Below are 23331 nucleotides of genomic sequence, written 5' to 3'. Positions count from 1 at the left end.
TTATTGGAAAAACTAGAACTGTGTCCAAAGGACACGGATGCCCCCACTGACAACATATATATGGTATATAGTGAAAAAATCAACAAAGGGCCATAATTCTGTTAAATTTGGTTGCAGCAAAAATTCCTTCCTTTACTACCATCTACACATTAAGGTTGTTCATCCCTGGAAGTTTAAGCAAAATCTACCATCCGGTTTAAGAGGAGTTGCATTCACAAAATTTCAATATGGTATATAGTGAAAAAATCAACAAAGGGCCATAATTCTGTTAAATTTGGTCGCAGCAAAAATTCCTTCCTTTACTACCATCTACACATAAAGGTTGTTCATCCCTGGAAGTTTAAGCAAAATCTGCCATCTGGTTTAAGAGGAGTTGCGTTCACAAAATTTCTACATAGTATATAGTGAAAAAATCAACAAAGAGCCATAATTCTGTTAAATTTGGTCGCAGCAAAAATTCCTTCCTTTACTACCATCTACACATTAAGGTTGTTCATCCCTGAAAGTTTAAGCAAAATCTGCCATCCGGTTTAAGAGGAGTTGCGTTCACAAGATTTCGGGACGTACGGACAGACGGACAGACGTACGGCGTGACGGACGGACGGACAAGTGCAACGCTATATGCTCCCACTCTGTGGGGGCATAAAAATATAATGATTTTGGAAATGCAATGGTTTGTGAAAATTATACGATAATTTTTTACACCAATTATTTTCATTTAGATAATACAATCAATGATATACGGAATTCCGTACACTTCCGTATATCCATGTCTTTTTCGCAGTGGTAGAGGGTTTTAAAGAATTCAAATACCAAAGCATTTGCATGATAGACAATGTATTTATTATCAATTAAAACAATTAAAAAAACAATATAATTATATTTTATTATTTTCACGAAAACCAGAAAACGATTTAAACTTTATAATCTCTTATCAGTTTCAGGATAATGGCGTTAATATTTATATAAAGAAGAGGGCCATGATGGCCCTGAAGTCGCTCACCTGTATATAGGCCCCCAGGATTACCCTGAAGCTTGGGGAGATGGGTATATTATACCAATATTTAAAGGCGGAGACGAAACTGACGCAAAAAACTATCGGGGTGTAACTTTAAATAATATAATAGCCAAAATATATTCTCAGATACTTTTAAATAGGTTAACTAAATGGACTATACAATATGAGAAAATTGCTAATAATCAATTCGGATTTCAAAAAGGGAAAAGTACAGTCGATTGTGTTTTCATTTTGCATTCTGTTATTTCAAAATTATTAAATTCTGGTAAAAAAGTATATAGTGTATTCATTGATTATGAAAAATGTTTTGATAAGATAAATAGATCATTTCTCTGGCAAAAGTTATTAAGTGAAAACGTTAGCTCTAGAATGGTAAACGCAATAAAATCTATGTATAGAACTGTTCGATTACGTATTAGGTTTAATAATAGACTCTCTGAGCCAATTCTCTCACACTTGGGCGTGAAACAGGGAGACCCGAGTTCTTCTTTGATGTTTATGTTGTTCGTAAATGATATTGTTGACAATATAAATACTAATCTAGATGGATTATTCACATATGAAGATTTAATTTTATTTTTAATTTTATACGCAGATGATCAGGTGTTATTTGCAATATCACCAGAATCCTTACAATCAATGATAAATGATATTGAAATATATTGTAATACATGGGGTCTAAAAATAAATACCTCAAAGACTAAGGTTATGATTTTTGAAAAAGGCAGTAGACATACAAATTATGATTTTTACCTTTATAATACTCTACTAGAAAATGTTACTTCTTTTAAATATTTAGGCGTATATTTTTTCAAAAATGCAAAATGGAATAGAACCCAAAAATGTATTGCAGAACATGCATCTAAATCTTTACATAAACTATTTTCAATTTTTGATAAGTACGATTTTTCTACTAGTGAAAAAAGTAAATTGTTTGATTCGCTAGTTGCTACTGTTACTAAAACTACTGTTCAGAAGTCTGGGGAATGAATGCAGGAACAGATATAGAACTTATTCATACAAAATTCTGTCGAGAACTTTTATATGTTAATAAATCAACTAATACTACTGGTCTCTACGGAGAATTAGGGAGAGTTCCTATGATTATTTTTAGAAAAATAAATATGATAAGATATTGGATCCATTTACTGAAATCAGACAACTCTTTGCAAAAAACAAATTTATATCATGCTTAAGAATGATGCCAATAATAATATAACATACAATAATTCAAATTGGGCCTTTCATATAAAAACAATGTTAAACAATCTAGGACTTTCAAATATATGGATAAATCAAGATAATGGAAATTTTACATTTTTAGAAATTAAACAAAGGATATTAGATAATTATTATCAAGCTTGGTATGCAAACATAAACAATTCACAACGTTTACTTACTTACTGTAGGTTTAAACAATCTTTTAACTTTGAAACATATTTAAATTCAATAAGTGAAAGGAAATTTCGGATTGCCTTAAGTAGATTTAGATTATCTTCGCATAATTTAGAAATAGAAAGAGGTAGATATCTTAATATAGAACGAACTAATAGAATATGTAAATTTTTGCAACCAAGATAATATAATTGAAGATGAGTATCATTTTCTTCTTGTCTGCCCAATATATCGAGAAATAAGGAAAAAATACTTCAAACCATATTTTTGTAGGTGGCCAACTCTTAATAAATTCGATAGACTGATGTCCACAGATAATGAAAGACAATTGTTAAACTTATCAAAATTATATTTTTTTTCAAATAAATTAAGGAATAGTTTAGAAATTTGATAATTATTATATTGGTATCGATTTAAATTTACCTATGTCAAACTAGTTTATTTATTGTGTAAGCTTCTTTATGCAGAAAATATTTGATTGCTAATGATTTCTCGTGTCATTTGTCACCTTATGTCAAATGTATATTATGGCTAAAAGCATTGTAATGCTTAATTGCTAAATAAATGTTGTTGTTGTTGTTGTTAAACCCCAGGGCTTTTATTTGAACAAACTAGGTAGACACCCATTAGAAGATATTTCACGCTAAACATCTAAGGACTAGCTCGTTGAGATTTTTATAAAAAGACGTTTTAAGTTTTAACTATACACATATAGTTAACAATGACACCCCTTGGGCGGGGCCAGTTTTGACCCCAGGGCTTATATTTGAACAAACTTTGGAGACACTCACTAGAAGATGTTTCATGCTTGATATCTAATCTCTAGCTATTTGGGTTTTTACAAAGAAGATTTTTGCTATACACATAAATAAAATTAATGGCCCCCAGGGCAGGCCAATTTGACCAAGGGCTTTTATTTGAAAAAAACTTTGTAGACACTCACTAGAAGATGTTTCATGCTTAGTATCTAAACTCTAGCTATTTGGTTTTTTTCAAAAAATTTTTAAATGAAACACATATATTGAAAAACAATTACCCCGGGGCGGAGCCAATTTTGACCCGAGGGCTCTTATTTGAACAAATTTGGTGACACCCATAAGAAACATGGTTTTCATGCTAAATAAATATCTTAAAGCTCTCTAGCTCTTTGGGTTCTTTAAAGAAAAATTTTATAAGTTTTTACTATATTATGCATATAGGGAAAATCAATGACCCCCTGGGGCGGGGCCGATTTTACCCCAGGGCTTTATTTGAACAAACTTGATAGACACCTATTAGAAGATGTTTCATGCTAAATATCTTAGCTCTAGCTCTTTGGAGTTCTTTAAAAGAAGATTTTATAAGTTTTTTACTATATGCAGTATAGGGAAAATCAATGACCCCCGGGGCGGGGTCAATTTTGACCCTAGGGCTTTTATTTGAACAAACTTGGTAGACACTCATTAGAAGATGTTTCATGCTAAATATCTAAGCTCTAGCTCTTTTGGTTCTTTAAAAGAAGATATTTTAAGTTTTTACTATATGCATATAGGGAAAATCAATGACCCCCTGGGGCGGGGCCAATATTCACCCCAGGGCTTTTATTTGAACAAACTTGATAGACACTCACTGGAAGATGTTTTATGCCAAATATCTAAGCTTCACCTCTTTGGGTTCTTTAAAAGAAAATTTTATAAGTTTTTACTAAATGCATATAGGGAAAATCAATGACCCCCTGGGGCGGGGCCAATTTTTACCCCAGGGCTTTTATTTGAACAAACTTGGTAGACACCTATTAGAAGATGTTTCATGCTAAATATCTTAGTTTTAGCTCTTTGAGTTCTTCAAAAGAAGATTTTATAAGTTTTTACTATATGCATATAGGGAAAATCAATGACCCCTGGGGCGGGGCCAATTTTGACCCCAGGGCTTTTATTTGAACAAACTTGATAGACACTCACTAAAAGATGTTTTATGCCAAATATCTAAGCTCTACCTCTTTGGGTTCTTTAAAAGAAGATATTTTAAGTTTTTTCTATCTGCATGGAATTAAATTCTTTGAACGATTTTTAAAGGTGACCACCAAAGGAACATTCCTGTGAAGTTTGGATGAAATTGGCTCAGCGGTTTATGAGGAGATGTCATTTAAAGTAAAAGTTTACGGACGGACGACGGACGGACGGACGGACGCCGGACGAAAAGCGATCACAAAAGCTCACCCTGTCACTTTGTGACAGGTGAGCTAAAAAAACTCGAAACCAAAATGATCACTTTTATACTGCTAATACAGTACTTACGTTTCTTAATATTTTCTATATAAAGGTTGTCAAAAATAATATCTCAAAATCATTTGAATCAAAAATGTGATAGCATTATGCTGCTCTTAAATGATTATATCAAAAAGGGAAATCTTCTTGGTTACATAATAGTATAATCTTTTCCATCAATTAAAATAGAATAAAGGGAAAACAAATCAGACAATTTTATTGTTGTAATAACTAGAACTGCCACTATGATGGCGTGAATACCCCCGCATACCACTTTGTCAGAATCAACAGTGGCCATTTAGAGCTCAAGGACAACCTCCCTGCCAAATCTGAGGTTACTAAGCCAGTGCATTGCTAAGTTATGTATTCTACATGCTTCAAATGTGAAAATGTCAAAATCAATACATTGCGGACAGGACATTCTTTAGCAATTGAGAAGAAAAGCTTTTTTTGTCAAGGTCCCTGTGACCTTGACCTTTGACCCAGTGACCTCAAAATCAATAGGGGTCACCTTATAGTCATGATCAACATCCATGCCAAATATGAAGACTGTGGGTTAAAGAATCTTAAGTTAATGGGCGGACAAGCTTTTTGAAGTCAAGGCCCCTGTGACCTTGACCTTTGACCTTGTGACCTCAAAGTCCAATAGGGTTATCTACTAATCATGACTAAGCTCCATGCCAAATATGAGGACTGTGGGTCTAAGGAATCTTAAGTTATTGGGCGGACAAGCTTTTTGAAGTCAAGGCCCCTGTGACCTTGACCTTTGACCTGGTGACCTCAAAGTCAATAGGGGTCATCTACTAATCATGACTAACCTCCATGCCAAATATGACGACTGTAGGTCAAAGGAATCTTAAGTTATTAGGCGGACAAGCTTTTCTGAAGTCAAGGCCCCTGTGACCTTGACTTTGACCTAGTGACCTCAAAATCAATAGGGGTCATCTACTAATCACATGGACTAACCTCCATGCCAAATATGACCACTGTAGGTCAAAGGAATCTTAAGTTATTGGGCGGACAAGCTTTTTGAAGTCAAGGCCCCTGTGACCTTGACCTTTGACCTAGTGACCTCAAAATCAATACTAATCATGACTAACCTCCATGCCAAATATGAAGAGTAAGGGTCAAAGGAATCTTAAGTTATTGGGCGGACAAGAAAAAACCGACGGACGGCCGGACGGACGGACGGACAAGCTGATTCCAGTATACCCCCCTTACAACTTTGTTGTGCGGGGGTATAATAAGATGACGATAACTTTCCTTTCATCAAACTGAGCCTACAATAGGTCTCTTAATGTCATGCTAGGTGACCTTTCCGAATATGGTTTTTCTCATTTAAAATCTTCATAATCTCAGCAGTGTATTTAGTGTCATGAGGTTTTCTTTATTTGACAATAGGATTGTGTGTTAGATTAACATTTATAGCAAGTCATTTACATCACCAGTCGTTCGTAAGTCATTTGTCTATTCTGCATTCACCAGAAGATCTACAGAAAAAATATGATCAGTTCACTTTCAGGTAAACTTACACAAATTGACCTGAGTAGATAATTATTATAATATGTTAAGGAAATTTCGTTGGATAGATATCCTACAGATCAGATGATTAAAGTTGGGATATGATCAAGGAAACAAACGGAAGACATAAAATAATGAAGTTATAAGATTATTCAATTACTGATGAAAATTATATTAAATGTATAATAATATTTCTTATGACAAATATGCATTTATGAATTTGGATATAAATTTCTAATTTCATTTAGTTAACTTAAACCTTTTTTAAACATGTGTATAAGTATAAAAAACGTGAAATAAAAAGGCAGAGTTGAACTATTTGTCTAAGTCTTTTAAAGGCACGATATGCCTAATTATATGATTTTTACTTCTTTAGAAATGGCAAACATGAATTTAATAACATATACATAATAGTTTTTAGAGCATGTTAGATGCTTAACCCGGAAGAAAGTAGCGATAAATGTGAAAAACTTTGTCACTTAAGAAGAAAAATTCTGAAGATTTTCTGAAATGACTAAAATTATTGTTAAATTGTATAGGCTTATTGAAAGTTTTGAGATTTCTGTATAATCCTGACATATGCAGACACTTTCTCCATTACTATTTTCATTATCGATACCGTTTAACAATACGATGATAAAAGAATTTCCATTCCAGTGGCCAGACACATATACATGTATAAGCTAGTTCAAGAAAGGAGAAACGTTTAAATTGACCTATATGTTTTGCTTATAAGTAAAGTATACTATGCCTTTTGTTTATCATTTTAACGTTAAAGGTATTATCACTTTTTGATTTTAGCATTAATTAGCAATTTGCATAAAAAATGATAAATGCTGAGGAAATATGGCAGTAACTGCTGCATTCACTAGCAAATTCAGAATACACAAATTAAAATGCTGAAGGAAATATGGCTATAATTGCTGCATAGTTTTCTCTTTTAACTAACAATCAAGGTACATTGAGTAATAACTGGCAAAAGTCAATAACTATAATTTTTTATGTATGTTACTTTTGTTCAAATACATGTTATTATCTATTTAGAATGAACTAGTACAAGGCTAGACTCTAAATATAATTATAGTTTTCATGTAAGTTGATTTTGTTTTATCAAATATATTATAGCTGTTCCTGATATTTACTTTTGATTATATTTATATCTGTACCATATTTTCTTTAATATTTATTCCAGGAAATTTAGGGTAAAATGGACGCTTACAAAGTGCTCTGGAAGCCTTCCAGTATTTTTTTTTTTTTTTTTTTTTTTTTTTTTTTTTTTTTTTTTTTTTTTGCCTTACAATTTGTCAAGAATGTACAACGTGTTGTATAGGAAGACTAAAAATATAGGAAATAATGTCTAGAAATAGTTTCTTCCTATCTTTTATCATTAAAAAAGGAAGTAAACCACTACGACAATGTCTCAAAAAATGGAAAAGATCTTATCTAGACAAATTGAAACCATAAACATTATGCAACCGACTAACGATGTCTCAACATAACTTTCAATGAGTCACATTTGCATTCAATTTGAAATAGGGCTTCAATTGAGCACATTACTTCTGTACTTATTAACAAAAATGTCGAACAACACAAGCCTGAGTGTCTATATACATGTAACTTCGGAATTATAAAATTTATTGGATACATTTGTTTTACTATGTTTTTTGTTACTGACTCCAGTTCATTTTGAAAAAAGTAACAAACAAATTTATTAAATGTATTACTTATCTATTCTAAATTAGTTTGAAACATCGGGTAAATGTTTTGGTTTGAATATTTATTTATGTCATTGGAATCGTTCAAAAATGTTAACGTAACATAAACATGACAGATGCGTTAAGCAATTATGTTATTGTTCAGCATAACATATATATAAAAACTCTAACAACATATATGAGTATAATTGTGTACATATTTTGTGAGAAATATCCATAATTGCTACAATAACTGAAACTTCTATTTTGACAGTTATTACGTCAAACCATACATTGTTAAACTATGTTTCATTATTCTAAAACAAGTTGGTTAGGAAATAATTCTAAGAAATATGTATTTCGTTATGATATATATGCTACTTTTAATCGATATTTTAATCAATAATGGTGATTAAAGATGAACGTTTGTACAGACAAAGATATTGTTAGCATTATGTCCATCCGAGCGTAAAAAGTGAGAGAACATGTAAAAGTAAAAACAATAGCTTTTTATTTTGCATTTGATATTTCATTATGCAAGAATAATAAATAATTCTCGTGACACAAACAAAATCTAAAACATTCGTTTAGAATGAATCGGTAACGAAGACTTCGGCAGTGGTATTTCAATTGAGGTTCATCTTTTACATTTTATACTGGTGCTTTGCATTATTAATTTTGGGTTAATGACCACTATAATAGTCAATCTCTTGCAATATATTACTAGTTCAACTTGACAGCGGACTCTGAGCATAATGTTACTTTAAAGTATATTCAGGCTTCCTTATTGACCGAAGATTGAGGTTTTAAATTTTTTAAGTTAAGTTTTTAATTCCAATTTTTTGTTTGTTTGAGTGCTTGTTTGTTTGTTTGTATATTTATTTTAGTTAAACGGCACACTGACACATCTATTGCTATACCGCACCAGACAGAAAGGTATTAGTGACTTTGTATTGGTTTATAAAAATGAGTTAGTAACTTCTTATGATAAAAAAAAATATTTCATTTTATTGAAATTATTTATCAGAGTTCCAGATGAAACGGAGGAAAAAGGTTCTATTAGTGAATTTTATCTTGATAATATCTTTGCAGGATCTCGTGCAATATTTGTGTAATAAAGAATGAAAGGTTTCGCAATGATAAACTCGTTACAACTAATACAAAATGAAGCCATGTTTCTTGTTAAAATATTATAATGTTTATGAAATGTATAAAACATAATTTCAAATGAGTTTATAAATGTACAATTCCTTTGATCAAACGACACACACACAAAGATCAATCAAACAAAATCCTTATCTGAATAATCCTAATACTCCTAAGAGTAATTTGTAAACTAATTAACCACTTAGATAAACAAACTACATGTCTTACTAATTGATTTTCATAAACTGATCAAGCAAATTGCAGTCTTTCCTTCAAAATAAAAATGTGTAAAAATCTAACTGAAATTCTAATTTCAATAATTTATTCGGAATACCCTTTGGGATAATTACACATTTTATGAAACGAACTCATTTGAATCGAGTTTGTTATTTCATGATAATAATTGGTTTTACTTATTTACTTGAAATAGTAACTTTAGTTTGTGTAATTGATATTTAATTAGATCGCTTATATATTTGCCTTCCGAGAACGGTAATGATAGTCTTCTTTTTCTTCTTTTAAATATCAAAACATTTTATCCACTGAAGAAACAACTTTGTTTAATTTTTTTTTGTTTGTTGGCTTGGGGGTTGCGTTCATTGTTGATCTTGTTTATCATATTTTGTTTTTGTTATGGTTTGTTTTTTCTCTTTGTACACTTTTTTCCATGCATAAGTATGTTTATCATACTTTAATGTTTTAAAGTTACATGACTATTTTGTATGCATGTATTAAATACCGAATAAATATTCTCCAATGTTAGGCAAGAAGATTGTACATTATAATGATATTGATAATTCATGTAAGTAATATAATAAAATGGGATGCTTAGAAATAATAACAAATGCCAAAACAAATAGACATTAAATCATCTTGAAAGAAATATTGAATAAACAAATAACAAATGAAAAACAACTTTAAGCTGTCCTTATGTAAAACGAAGCTAATGAGTCAGTTAATACAGAATGATCATTGAATTTATGTAAATCATTTAAAAAAATAGAAGGTAAAACGGAGTTATTTTCAAATTTGTTGACCTGTTTTGTTTAAATTAAGACACAAAAGCAGCAGTGTAATGCTCAGTTTCATTTTTAACATTTACTGACAATTCCAGTAGCTATGAGACAATTACATTATTGATTCGCGATTTTATGAGCATTCTTTATTAAAAATGGGATGCAACTGTTCAGTTCTTATTCCACTAGGAAGTATTTCAGATTTTCATATTTTAAATTTCAAGTAGTTATGACTAGAACAAAATAACACGCGGGCAAGAGTTTACGAGGAAGGATTATTATAGTGAATACCACCACGTTCAGTCTCCTGGAGTAAAAAGTACAGGAGCAAACAGGGGGCATGCGTTGTGTTTGTGTGTGACTACAAGATACCAATTTGTGTTTGTACATTTCTCATACCGTGGCCAGGTTGTTGTTTTATAATACGTGACAATAGATATCAAGAATATTTTGTCTTGCATATCCCCTCTGTGAATCTGTAGTTAACTATGTATTAAGCGAGATAAATATGAATGGGAAACCTTCAAACTCACAAAAAGAAAACAATATCAAAGCACATAATAAAAAGTAAATGGCTGTTCTTTATGTCAACGTTCTTACAAAGAATTTGTTTAATATAAACAGCCATCCTTCTCATTTATTGAATGTCTTATACTGTTCCATTACTGACAACTACACAACAATCAAGTGAAACTTAAATGTTGTGCTGAATATCTATGTATAAGCTATACAGATTGATTTGACAGGAGTAAATGTTAAATGACAAGTTATCTGTCACCTCCTCCTGGGGAATATATTTGACAAGATAGAAAAAACGTTTAGTAAGATGTATGTTTGACCTCACACTTTATCAATTGATTGTACGTCCTCGAATTGTCTAAGCGGATGCTTATAGTATCATATTCGTAAGTAGAATATGCATTCGTCTGATATTTCAAATAATCTAATCGATTAATCAAAAACAGCTAATATAAAGACTGTTTTAAGTGACAATTAAATAGCATTTGCAGTGCGGACTTAATATAGTAAAAATGTTATCATAAAACTCCACATGTCTGTATATATACATGGACTACACTGCTACGCCTTTTGATATCTTGTTAAACACTTGATGAGTGTCAATGCTTTGTACCAAAACATACCGTGCTAAAATTAGATATGAAAATATAATTAACATTTTTTGAATATTAAGACAAAACATGAACTATGTAGTTGTATTGTACGGCCGTACACTATGTCCGATTATCATGACATTTTTCTAAATGAAAATCACCCAAAAAAAGAGACACCATTCAATATGTAAATCGGTTGTTCTCAACAAAACATTTAATCGGAAACGAGAAAATCCGTTTTAGAGGAAGAGTGTTTACAGGTCTGACCGAATAAAGTTTATTGCCTTCGTGAACTTTAAAGACAAATTTAAAATATCAATGACAGCTGTTGTTATTTTTTCGAGAACAATGAACAATTTTTTATAACATTAAACTTTTTTGAAAATACGTAGACATTTTTAGTAGTAAATTGTGCGTTTCCTGAAACTATGCTAGACTAAATTGAATATTAAGCTTTTAAATATTTAGCAAGAAGATCCGCATAAACAATTACTTTCTTGCTTCCAGGAAAAGGTAGTAACAAATTATGGCGGCGGAAAAGTATTCACAGCATCGTCCAGTTATTTCATTCATGGTGTACAAGAAATGAACTACAAAATAACATCTGCTGTGGGAAAGATAAAACAATATACCCACATAAAAAACTTTGTTCCCCCATTAAATGACAAGATCCTAAAAAACTATAGATGAATATAAAATGAATATAACTGTGACAAAATAGTTTCCATTAAAAACTTTTTTTAAGTAAAATGTATAGGGACCTAATGACATCCATTATATTCAATAAGACAGTTAGTCAAGATTATTAGTTCTTATTGGCATCGGAATATTTGACCCACTTGGGCGTGTAATCTGCTGATTAATAAGCCGTTGTTAGGAGCTTTGTAAGATGTTTCACGGTTTATGATTTATCATTAACCGACCACACAATAAAATCGAGAGTGAAAATTACAACAAAAATATTTTTTTTGTTATCTTCCAGGAGTGTTTTATTGTTACGATTTTCGTTAAAAAATGTTATCCCTCTAGAAACACAATGACACATTTAATTTAGTTACCAAATCGGCCTATATTTATCGAACTAATCGATAACACCACATGACAGCTTTAGGATAAGTCCTTATGAGTTCATTCTTTTATCACTTTAAAAAAGAGCAATGAATTGATATTGCTCTCTAGAAACGATTAATTTCACTTAAACGATTTATTATTTATTTTGTTAATTTATTAAGTCTCAATACAATTTATGTCTACATCGATCAATATAGAATACATTATAAGAAAAATGGCATACATATATGAAACGAATATTTGATTTTCTAGAGACTTTCAAAATACTACACATTTTCACACTAACAAATTAAAACACTATCACATGTGTTCATGATTATTCAACTGATATTCACATACAAAATCTATAATTAAAATACACCAGATTCTAAGTTTGTTCTTAATCGTAACTTTGACAAGTCAAAGATCTTGACAAGTACGTCCAATCTGAGGAAAGTTCGATATATCATAAAAATCTGCCTATCATATACAAAACGCTATAAATTTAATTCAAAACAAGTGTCATAAACAAAAAAGCTTAGAGATTTCCATTTTTATTGTGTGCATACCCAAACTTTAATGTTTTATATCGACAGTGGTTGTGTCAAAATTATGACTGAGTATTGTTTAATATAACAAAGCATGAGCTCTCCTTATTTAACGGTTCTAAACTATACTAATTCCTTTACCATATATATCCATATATTTTAAATATTATGAATAGAACATTCATGTTAATCTATCGCTTTTTTGGTGTTGTTATTTTATAGTTAAAACAGTTAAGCCTATTAAAATGTGAGAAAAGGATTAAAACAAGCTTTGTTTTGTATGTGAGAAGAATGCATACAATATATCATTGGGACCTCAATACGGAAATAACTTTTATCATATATGTCTAAAGAAGAACATTATTTATTCTAGTAATTCCTATAGGAATTGATATATTATGTGGAATAAACACTTCCTGTTTTTCCAAATAAATTGCTCCTCTCTATTTATAATCCTTGCAGCAGTGCCTTATCGAATTTTTCAATTGATGGCTTTCCCAACGGAGCGCTTCAATTCATTGTTGGCTTTCGGATAAAAAGACAAATGCCAAAGTAACGTCTTGTTATAGTGATATATAATAAACTTAGTCCCAAGGTTAATGTTCTCATATTTTAAGCAGATTTACATTACGTTTACTAACTTACTTCCTTGTAACAAGAGGTGAGTCATTTTCGTAAGAGTATGAATTTCCAAAATAAAGGCTACCAGATATAGATAATGTTTATGTCACTCTAACAAGGAAAAGCAAATGAGCAGAGGGACACATTTTATGTTTGATTTTGAAGTCACATCGACACATTAAAAAGTATCAGGCAACTTTTCAACTTGACAAAAGAAATAGCTCAGGCGCAAATCAATGCATAATTCAATGCATCTTAAATGTATATGAAGTATCTCGACCCTAAAAACATGATTTGATTACGCAGTTAGATAGATTTTGTGTATAAAACATGTAAAATCAAGCCAATGTTTTGTAAGCACGTCTATAAAAGACAAACATCATTACGGCACCGCTAAAAATGCACAATCAAGTTTGAACTTCTTCAAAAGCTGCAATGCAACTTTATAAAAATGGCTGTCCAATAAATTCTTACCATTTTTTATCACCATTTGGAATTTTATGCCACGAAAATCTTTCATATCATGCATAAGGCACATTAATAGATAACGAGCATTATTTCCTATTGAAATTTAAAATGATTCTGGAAGAAAGACACGTGCGTCTTTAAATCAGATTGATTGCAAACATGAATTGATTTTTTAACAAAGCTTTAAGAGATTTTAAGTCAAATACGCGGAGTATTAATTAAACTATCAATGCATTACAAGAGAAAAATCTTCTGTTCTCGAAATTATGCCTTAAATGCTACGTTTTGAACGATTGTAATCATTGATGATTGACGTGACAGCATTGGATTGTCGGTTAACTTGAAATGCGATGATATTTGTCTTACGTGTACTAGTGTACCGAAAATCTCATTATTCTTTTCATAGTTCGTTAAAATATAAAACAAAAATTTTTTTTTAATACGAAAAAAATACAAACTGCATATTTCACGCCATTTCTAAATGAAAAGTTAAATATAAAATACAGCTTCAGCAGTGACTGTAATTGTTTATGTACATAACTCATGTAATCATTTTTAACATATGTCGCCAGAATAATTTGTGTAAGATATTACATAAAGAACACAACTACTCCGATAATCCAGTTTGCAAATTATGAAAACATCAACCATTTGTTATTTGATTAGTTGCAAGCCCTAAAAATTTTTCTATAAGTTACTGTTATAATCCACATGTGTTATTTTTATAGTTTTATTGAAAACGTTATTTGTTATTTGAATATACTTCTGGTTTTCTTTTGTTAGTGTACTTATAAATTATCTTAAGACAGTGTTAACATAAGCATTTAAAAGTGTATGTAAAGTTAGTAAAAATTTGAAATTGATATATTTCAGTTTATTCAATGCTGACAGAATAAATATAAATTAAAACTAGAAATGTGTCATCATGCCACGGATGCCCCCGCATGCAGCCAGAATGTCAGATGTTATAATATTTAGTTCCAAATTTGTTTGCACAATTTTTTTTTTCATTTTAAGTTCAAAGCCCTTAAAACTTTTCAATGTTAACACAAGCCATTTTCATACAATGTTCAAGGCACTGAAATTATTCAGTCTTAACCTTTTGAAAATAGCATATTTCATATTATTTTGTAGTCAAAATAATGGCTACATACATTTCCACAAAAGTATGAGTGCTGAAACTGAAAGTTCAAATTTTTTCCAACATTCAAGAAAGATAGGTCTGTCCAAAATCATTGAACCACGACCAAATTCAAACTTAAACTGCTTATTCCTAAGATGTATCTATATTATTTTCAAAGTGAAAGGGACATAACTCTGCCAAAAAATCATCGAACCATGACCAATTTCCAACTTTACCTGCCCATTCCTTTGACATATCCATATGTCAAATTTGAGTTGAATATGTAACACTGTTGGGTAGATAATGAACAGAAACTGTAAATTTCATATAATTTTCAAAGTGAAAGGGGTATTACTCTGCCAAAAATCATTGAACCATGACCAAATTCGAACTTGGCCTGGGCATTCCAAAAACATATCCATATGTCAAATTTGAGTTGAATGTCTTGTACCCTTGGGGAGATAATAAACAGAAACTGAAAATTTCATATTATTTTCAAAGTGAAAGGGGCATAACTCTGCCAAAAATTATTGAACCATGACCAAATTTGAACTTCACCTGCGCATTCCTTTGACGTATCCATATGTCAAGTTTGAGTTGAATGTGTTGTATCGTTGGGGAGATAATGAACGGAAACTGAAAATTTCATATCATTTTCAAAGTAAAAGGGGCATAACTCTGCCAAAAATCATTGAACCATGACCAAATTCGAACTTGACCTTTATTTTCTCATGATATATCCATATGTCAAGTTTGAGTTAAATGTGTTGTACTGTTGGGGAGATAATGAACGGAAACTGAAAATTTCATATTATTTTAAAGTAAAAGGGGCATAACTGTGCCAGAAATCATCAAACCATGACCAAATTCGGACTTGACCTGTATTTTCTCATGACATATCCATATGTCAAATTTGAGTTGAATGTGTGCAACTGTTTCTAAGATAATGAACGGAAACTGATGATGACGGAATGACAGAATGACGGAATGACGGAAGGACGGAAGGACGGAACAGGGTAACACTATATGCCCCGGCCATTACATTTATACATCAGAATTATGCGATATACGTAAACCTTTGAAAAAGTGCTATTAAAAAAGTAATATGCTGGTATCAATCAAGGATGCTCACTCTTACATTAAGTACTTCGCAAAAAAAAAAAAAAAAAAATTAAAAATTTAAAAAAAAACAACATCAAAATTGAATCTTACTGTAATAAACATTTTCTGTGATCTGTTCGATGCATTATCCAGAACATGTGGAGAGTTTTTTTTATCGGATTTAGCGTTTTCTATGGTGCATAATTGACATTTAATTTATTATTCCTTTTTTTTCACCTTGTTTTAGAAAAAGAAAATATATTATATAAACAGAAGTTTCATAAGAATCAATAACCAAATATAATTTCAGTAAAAAGTAACTCCTTCATGAATCATACAACTAGAAATGTGTCATCATGCCACGGATGCCCCCGCATGCAGCTAAAATTTCAGATGGTGCATTAATTTTTTTTTATTTAAAGTTCAAAGCCCTTAAAACTTTTCAATGTTTACACAAACCATTTTCATACACTGTTCAAGGCACTGAAATTATTTAGTCTTAACCTTTTAAAAATAGCATATTGCATACTTGTAGCCAAAATAATGGCTAAAAGTATGAGTGCTGAAACTGAAAGTTCAAAATTTTTCCAACATTCAGGAAAGATAAGTTTGTCTAAAATCATTGAACCACAACCAAATTCAAACTTAAACTGCTTATTTCTAAGATGTATCTATATTATTTTCAAAGTTAAAGGGACATAACTCTGCCAAAAATCATCAAACCATGACCAAATTCCAACTTGACCTGCCCATTCCTTTGACATATCTATATGTCAAATTCAAGTTGAATATGTAACACTGTTGGGTAGATAATGAACAGAAACTGTAAATTTCATATTATTTTCAAAGTGAAAGGGGCATTAGTCTGCCAAAAATCATTGAACCATGACCAAATTCGAACTTGGCCTGGGCATTCCAAAAACATATCCATATGTCAAATTTGAGTTGAATGTGTTGTACCATTTGGGGAGATAATAAACGGAAACTAAAAATTTCATATTACTTTCAAAGTGAAAGGGGCATAACTCTGCCAAAAATCATTGAACCATGACCAAATTTAAACTTGACCTGCGCATTCCTTTGACGCATCTGTATGTCAAGTTTGAGTTGAATGTGTTGTACCTTTGGGGAGATAATGAACGGAAACTGAAAATTTCATATTATTTTCAAAGTAAAAGGGGCATAACTCTGCCAAAAATCATCAAACCATGACCAAATTCAAACTTGACCTGTATTTTCTCATGACATATCCATATGTCAAGTTTGAGTTGAATGTGTTGTACCTTTGGGGAGACAATGAACGGAAACTGAAAATTTCATATTATTTTCAAAGTAAAAGGGGCATAACTCTGCCAAAAATCATCAAACCATGACCAAATTCAAACTTGACCTGTATTTTCTCATGACATATCCATATGTCAAGTTTGAGTTGAATGTGTTGTACCGTTGGGGAGATAATGAACGGAAACTGAAAATTTAATATTATTTTTGAAAAGTAAAAGGGGCATAACTCTGACAAAAATCATCGAACCATGACCAAATTCTAACTTGACCTGTATTTTCTCATGACATATCCATATGTCAAGTTTGAGTTGAATGTGTTGTACCATTGGGGAGATAATGAACGGAAACTGATATTTCATATTATTTTCAAAGTAAAAGGGGCATAACTCTGCCAAAAATCATCGAACCATGACCAAATTCGAACTTGACCTGTATTTTCTCATGATATATCCATATGTCAAATTTGAGTTGAATGTGTGCAACCGTTCTTAAGATAATGAACGGAAACTGATGATGACGGAATGACAGAATGACGGAAGGACGGAAAGGACGGAAGGACGGAAGGACGGAATGACGGAACAGGGTAACACTATATGCCCCGGCCATTACATCCAAAAATATCCAAAACGCCTGAGGTCGTAATATTAGCTAGATACACGTATAACTCGGACGTAGCTCTTAATCTCTTTATCCAATACCACCTTCAGCACCAATTACGTTCACTAAAATTGTTATAAGAGAGATAAAGCTGCAGTGACAGACACTGTAACAATTTTTTGCGGACGCCTGCTTAAGAAAATATGAAATTATCGGATAAAAAGTCAAGACGTTTGACATGATTTTATAGATAAACATATCTTAAGGCCTCAATAGACGGTAGGTTTGTAAAGAACAACACCAATTAAAGGGAGACACATGCAAAAATTTCAGTTCTAAGTTTTGAAGTTTTTATTCATTATTCTGTAAATGCCCTCAAAATGAATACATCAGATAGTCAACAGAACCAAACTTTTCTCTATATAAAAAAATGAAATGGTGGTTTCCTAATTTGACCCGCGTGGCTCAGGTTAGAGCGCTAAGATTTCACAATAGCTGTAACGGTGAATTCTGCAAACGTTAAAGAACATGTCAAATGAATGACTTAGTCTTGTTTTAATCATACAATATCCACAATATCTGTTATCGTAACTTCAAGGATCTGTTAAAGTCAAATGACTTGTTTGAAAATATTCGGTGATTCTGTTGGCGTTTAAATTTGTTTAACATATATAGATATATTTAAGCTTCAAACCCAAAATATACAGAATTTAAACAGAAATTCATGCTGCGACTTAATGAAATGTCATGTTAGCGTGATTTGAGTACATAAGATCATTTTAATATTTGTGTCATTATTTTGGCTGAATATCGCTTTAAAATTTAAATGTACAAGCAAACCTTAATGTGTGAAGGCTACTATTTCATGAAATCGTACAACTTAATACTAGATTCACAGGATATGACATGTTCTACATATTAATCCTTGTTGTATAGACCTCCCGCGATGACAGGTGTCATATTTCCCAATTATCCCCTACAAATGTGTTTAATGAATGAAATTACAGAACAATTTTGGCTAAAATATAAAACATAGTATTAAGATACAGTATGTGGCATGTTCGAATTTAAAATTACTCTAATTTATTACATGAAGGAGTTTCCATTATTACTCATAAAGAAAAAATAATTGCTCAACATAAGACAAAATACAGTACAGGCTGTAGGGTACTAAGTCATTGTTTCCATTTAAAATTATAGTATTTTCCTACATGCTCTTCCCATGCTATCTACGGCCTGCATCGTAATCAATCTTATCAATTGGTCAATACCAGCAGTTATAATAATTAACAAATTCTGTAAGGGAATTGTTTTTTGGGGAAATCTGATAATTCATATACTTTAGACTAACGGTCTGAATACAATTGTATTGCTTTGAAAAGTGTAAATCATATCTTAAATTAGTGTTGTACAGCTAAATCCTACCGTATGTTGAGGCCTTTAAATGTTTCAGTTTATTAACAGCATGCAACATAAAACGTTTTAAGCGAGGGCAATTAAAATGCTTGAGGAAATATAACTGTTAGTTCTAAATTTATTTCCCTTAAAATGGTTGGTCTTTTCAACTGTTTAAGCTTTCATATTTTAATCAGCTGAAATATAAAACAAGAACCGGTTGAACCGGGTGATGCTCCCTGAGAAGGTTCTGGACACAGGAAAGTATAAAAAAAATGAACAAAGGGCAAAAACTCCAAAATTAGGCAAAGCGGAGTTATGTTTCTTTGCACTGCACTTCTATTCAATGAGATCTATCTATCTATAAAGTTTCCTGATGATATCAGAATTATGTCCAAGGTAAAAGTCAAAGTGTAAAAATGAACAAAGGGCAATAACTCCAAAATTAGACCAGGCTTTGTTTAGGTTCTTTAAGCATTGCAATTCTATCCAATTATATCTAGCTACCTACAAAGTTTCATGTTGATATCTCTAATAGTTTTAAAGTATTGTCCAGGACAAAAGTCAAAAAGTAAAAATAAACAAAGGGCAATTACTTCAAAGTAAGGCAAGGCAGAGTAATGATTCTTAAGCACTGCACTTCCACCCAATGAGACCTATCTATCTACAAAGTTTCATGTTGATATCTCTTATAATTTTAGAGTAATGTCCCAGACAAAGTCAAAGTGTCAAAATGAACAAAGGGCAATAACTCCAAAAGTAGGCAAGGCAGAGTTACCGTTCTTGTGCACTGCACACCTACTCAATGAGATCTATTTACCTACAAAGTTTCATGTTGATACCTCTTATACTTTTAGAGTTATGTCCCGGACAAAGATCAAAGTGTAAAATAAACAAAGGGGGATAATTCAAAAATAAGGCAAGATAGAGTTGCTGTTCTTGTGCACTGCACACCTACTCAATGAGATCTATTTAACTACAAAGTTTCATGTTGATACCTCTTATAATTTTAGAGTTATGTCCCGGACAAAGTTCAAAGTGTAAAATAAACAAAGGGCAATAATTCAAAAATTAGGAAAGGCAGAATAACGGTTCTTGTGCACTGCACACCTACTTAATAAGATCTATCTACCTACAAAGTTTCATGTTGATACCTCTTATAGTTTTAGAGTTTTTTCCGGACAAATTTCAAAGTGTAAAAATAAACAAAGGGCAATAATTCAAAAAATAGGCAAGGCAGAGTTACGGTTCTTGTGCATTGCACACCTTCTCAATGAGATCTATCTTAACCTACAAAGTTTCATGTTGATACCTCTTGTTGTTTCAAAGTTATGTCCCGGACAAGAAAAGGGGACGGACGGACGGACGGACGGAAAGACGGACGGACGGACGGACAAGGCGGCGACTATATGCTCCCCCGAAATTTTTTCGGGGAGCATAAAAACAATCCTTTGAAAATGCGAAGGGAAACTGGAAAAAGTCACGGTCTTATATATTTATACATTATTTCACAATGTTCACATTAATTTTGCTTTATATACTTAGAATATATCTAAAACACAAAAATAAAATATTCAAAATGTATTTTTATTTTTAAGTTACTAAAATTGGTCGGAGTTGCTATTTCTTGTAGCTACTATGGATTAAAACAATACCATTATAGCTTGTTTTCGTGTTGGACGAATAGATTACAACTTACAAAAAGTTCCTTGTTTCATTCTCTTAAAACTATTTTTATGTTATCGATTATTACAGAAATAAATCAAATGCTAATGCTATAATTGCAATGTCTCCAAAGTCCTTTGTCATTAATAACACCTTCTGTTACATTGTGAAACATGCGTTTCGTCAAAAAGGCATACTAATTAAGATAATTTACAGATATTTCAATTCTCAATCTCAAATACATTTTACATTTTGAAATTTAATGGACAATGGAGCCAAAATCTGCTTATTTTAAGAATTTACACGACATCATGGCTTCATTTATTGCAATGATCACTGTACGAGTTAAGTGGAGGTTTTGTAACAGCTATCTTATAACTTCTATTACTGAAGTAACTGAGCAATTTTTGTGTAAACAGAACACAATGCATCTCTGTTGATTTAAGAATGTTTTTTTATCAACACATTCATTTTACTCGTTTATTTTTATCCTTTTGATTTACTTGATGACGATGGCATCAAGTTAGCTATATATGTAGTGTTTATGTCTCTTAGCTTTGCTTTTTACATAACAAATATCATTTTTGTGAATATTTTGTTTTTGTTATATTAAACGATTTCAAAAACAATTAATAAGAATACGTAGCTTTGAAAGCGTGTTATGTCCGTAGATATGAACTCACAAAAGACAACATAGTATTCGATTGTGATGAACACAACTTTTATCTGATGATAAACAGATTTACTGTGCTTCTTGAAAGCTTATCAAGTATTCTTGTTTTTCTTTTTGTTTTTCTATCAAAACCAGAATTATGAATATAAGAATATTATAGAAAGTCCTATCTTAAGTTCAATAAACGTATATGTAGGCCTTTCCATTGAATAATGTGCAGAAATCGCCTTTGTTTTTATAAAAACTTGCGCATTTAAAGGCTTTTTCTTTTTAAAGAAAAATCTTGTGGCATATCTTTGGTATGTTTTGGTTGTTATTTCATGTTTAATTCTGAAAACATCAGAGCTGGGATTGGGTGAGAAGGATGGTTTTCTCATTCCAGTATTGTCTATAAACTGCCTCAGCATTTTCAATTATGCCGTTTTGGGTGTTCTCGTAAGATTCTGTTTAGATTATACAAATTTTATTTTAATTCGATTGTGTTTGCAGCTATAAGCTTATTGAAACACTCTCTAATCCGTTACTGGAACCAACCAGTACTAATCAATGCATATAAAGTTCCTTGCTCAAGGAAACAACGTCTTGCCCCTCTACACCGTCAGCAATCCTTAGATTACTACTCCGACGCGTTAACCACTCAGTCTACTTAAAAGATATGATGTTATTAAAATGTAACAAGTATGCTAGAAAAAGATTTGTTTTAATAAATGCCAATTATGCCACAAAAATGCTTTTATTTTATGTCCCAAAAGCATTTTTACTTTGGTTTACTTATTGTTTTTAGCGTTTTATAAATGTCTGGCCGTTAATCGTCATCCGGTAATTAAGTGTATCGTGGATAATTAATTAACAATGTTTTCCACTTTTTTCTCGTATCAATTGGTATTACGACATTCGATTTGATTTAATTTAATTGATAAATATGGGCTCACCTTATGATTAAAATATATTTTTGAATTATACATTAATTTATTTATATTCAACAGATGTATTCATATGTATAACGTACAATGCACAATGCAGAGGGTTGAAAATACATGTTATTCAAATACCAAATCATTTTTATGATAGGCATTGTTGTCAATAACACAATTTAAACAATTCAATAAACACAATAATTATATTTTTACTAAATGCAGAAAACAATTTATATAATCCCTGATCAGTTTCAGATTGATGGCGTTAATGTTTATTAAAAACAAACTCGAAACAAAATTGATCACTTTTATTCGGCAAAATACAGTACTTAAGTTTCTTAATATTTTCTATATAAAGATTGTCAAAAATAATAACTCAAAATCATATGAATGAAAGATGCCGTTCTTAAATGATTATATCAAAAAGGGAAATCTTCTTGGTTACATAACAGCATAATCTTTTCCATCAATAGGCCTTTCTCAAATTATATGCATACTTTACATTCCATCACCAGAGAGAGGCTAACAGGGCATGAATGTAAACAAATAATGTCTGACCTGATAAGCCCTAGTGTGTTAAACTTACTGGGGAAATCTCATTTTTATTCCACTCTGTTATTCCAATTCTAGATATAATTATACCGTTAATTTTCATAAAATACCTAAGGATGTGAGTTTAACAAAGGAAATGATTGTAAAAAAAATGGATGAAAGAACATTTCAAGGTAAAATACCATTGTT

General features: G+C 31.3%; 1 protein-coding gene across 1 annotated transcript in view; it reads right to left on the bottom strand.

Annotated features, from left to right (window-relative positions):
• Positions 1-23331, bottom strand: part of LOC132737082 (corticotropin-releasing factor receptor 2-like) — a 197544-nt gene that overhangs the window by 157194 nt on the left and 17019 nt on the right. The window lies entirely within an intron of this gene.

The sequence above is a fragment of the Ruditapes philippinarum genome, unplaced genomic scaffold (assembly GCF_026571515.1).
Source record: "Ruditapes philippinarum isolate M1 unplaced genomic scaffold, ASM2657151v2 ctg2040_1_1_1_1, whole genome shotgun sequence".
Taxonomy (NCBI): Eukaryota; Metazoa; Mollusca; class Bivalvia; order Venerida; family Veneridae; genus Ruditapes; species Ruditapes philippinarum.
Note: the sequence above shows the minus strand (reverse complement) of the source record. Positions and strands in the feature narration are given on the sequence as shown.